The sequence below is a fragment of the Schistocerca cancellata genome, chromosome 4, assembly GCF_023864275.1.
Source record: "Schistocerca cancellata isolate TAMUIC-IGC-003103 chromosome 4, iqSchCanc2.1, whole genome shotgun sequence".
NCBI classification, from domain to species: Eukaryota; Metazoa; Arthropoda; class Insecta; order Orthoptera; family Acrididae; genus Schistocerca; species Schistocerca cancellata.
In genome coordinates this window covers 242,211,276-242,213,986 of record NC_064629.1, presented here as the reverse complement: position 1 = coordinate 242,213,986, position 2,711 = coordinate 242,211,276, and positions in this window count along the sequence as shown.

Genomic DNA, 2,711 nt, shown 5'->3' with positions numbered 1-2,711 from the left:
CCAGAAGCTTTAAACTGCGCATACCATCGCCGAATGGAGTTAGCAGTTGGTGGATCTTTGTTGAACTTCGTCCTGAAGTGTCGTTGCACTATTATGACTGACTGACGTGAGTGCATTTCAAGCACGACATACGCTTTCTCGGCTCCTGTCGCCCTTTTGTCTCACTGCGCTCTCGAGCGCTCTGGCGGCAGAAACCTGAAGTGCGGCTTCAGCCGAACAAAACTTTGAGTTTTTCTACGTATCTGTAATGTGTCGTGACCATATGTCAATGAATGGAGCTACAGTGAATTTATGAAATCGCTTCAATCATTTGTAATAGCCCTGTATTACTGGCACACTCGTGAAATGGTCGTACGGGGAAATCCCTACTTCATCGCTACCTCGGAGATGCTGTGTCCCATCGCTCATGCGCCGACTATAACAACACTTGCAATCTCACTTAAATCTTGATAACCGGCCAGTGTAGCAGCGGTAACCGATCTAACAACTGCGCTAGATACTTGTCTTATATTGAGGTTGCTGACCGCAGCGCCGTATTCTGCCTGCTTACATATCTCTGATTTCAATACGCATGCCTATACCAGTTTCTTTGGCGCTTCAGTGTATAAAGCTATAATTGATGCGAAAATCAATTTTTTAACAATCAGTTTGTGTAAAACTGTCTGAGAAATATTGTAGGACGTCCGCCTCGACTCTGTCAGCACAGAGCATGGCGTACGCCGTGCCGAAGCTGGAGAAAGTATGTCTGGTTCATTCCAGCACGCCGGCAGGCACGGGGCAACGCTTGTCGGCGCCACAACCGGGCTGCCATTGTGTGATGCCTCGTTAGATAACAAGGTGATATTTTCTGTGCTAGGTCCCCTGTGCTGGTGGGCTGCTTTCTATCTGTGCGCATCGTAATGCAGGGAAACGGTCGTGTGAATAAATCATTAACCGACAGCTGTTTGTATTTTTATTCAGGTTCAATTTAACAGCAGTTTATTTTGTTTTGTCAGTGTGGAATTTGTAATGTTAACATTTAACGTTATAGTAATAGAACTTTTGGACTAGATAATAAATATTTTCATCCTTTGCCCAGACTGCTACTAGTGCTCTCAGGCACTGGCACTTGGTAACTACTAGTGTCTTCCAGCATCAGTTCTTTTCGTACTATTCACTGTAACTTGCCTACTGTACGTGAAACTATCAACGTTGCCATTTGAATTGTCTGTTATGGCTGTTCCAAAGATGCATACTTGACTGCATTACAGCTGCTGAGGAAGACTGTATGTAATACTTCATGTAACGTATTAAACTGTCCAGTTACATTAATGCAACCACCTGTGAAGAGCCTGAATAGCTATCTTTTGCTGTGCGAGGCGTGTAGGGAGTTAGTCAGTAAGGTTCTAAACTGTACCGTCAGGAATGTGGATCCATGCTGACTCAAGTGCTGTGACCAGCTGTGCTAAGTTTTTCTGCTGAGGATCTGTAGCGCGAACAGCTTAACGTAGGTGGTCGAACAGGTCCTTGATCGAGTTTAAATCCTGAGTGTCTGGTGGGCAGGGAAGTATGAGAAACTCATCTTGGTGTTCTTTGAACCATGCACATACCCTGCAAGCTGTGTGACATGTTGCATTGTTCTGCTGGTAGATGCCATCATACCAAGGCAAAACAAAGGGCATGTATGTGTGGGGTGGACATGGTCCCCAAGGATACTTATGTTGATCCACTTTGACTTCCAGAATGACGAGATCATCCAAGGAATGCCACGAAAACATTCTCCAGATCATAACGCTCCTTCCTCTGGCAGTTATTGAATGATGTTTTCTTTTACAGATGTCATGACTTGCATGCTAACAGCCATGTGCCACCCGTCGCCACTCAGTGGGCATCCAGTTACGGTATAGGCGTGCAAATTCCAGCCTTCATCACCAACGAACAGCAGTCAGTATGGGCGTGTGAATGAAGCGGCCGCTGTGGAGGCCCATACGCGGCAACGTTTGCTGAATGGTCTTTGGGGAGACACTGTTGGTGGCCCTTTGGTTCATCTGGGCGGCCAGTTGCTCAAGAGTTGCACGTCTTTTCACCTGTATACATCTCCGCAGCCGTCATTCACCTCTGTCATTTATGGCCCATGGTGCACCACAGTCCCTCAGGGAAGTTCATGCAAGGTATACTTTAATCACGGTAGCACGCAAACATAACCTTAGCTGATTCTGAAATGCTGCCACCCTTGGCCCGAAAGCCAATGATAATGTCCTTTTGGACTTCAGATAAATCGCTCCGTTTTCTTATTACGACAATGACTGCACTGATATCCACTTACCCCCACCACGCTTTATGTACCCTCCACTGCTAGCACTGCCACCTCGTGTCTGTGATTGGTTATTGCACGTTAACGTCGAACATAGGAATTACTGCCAATATTCATGCCTCATTGGTATAATTATTATAACATCTGCTGTAACTTTGTATTTATAGGATAGTTTGAGAATGGACAAAAGGTCCGAAGCTAGTCAACGACAATAAATAAAGGATACTTCTTAATGCAGCTTACGACGGAATTCGAACAGTTTATTTCACATACAGAAATAATGCCAATTAAAGCAAATGAGAAAAAAAAACATAAACCGAACAAAATGAAACAATTCAGAAACAGATGAAATCACAAAAATCGAACGAAACTTCAGGGCCTGATGGTATCCCTGTCAGACTGAATACAAAATTTGGGT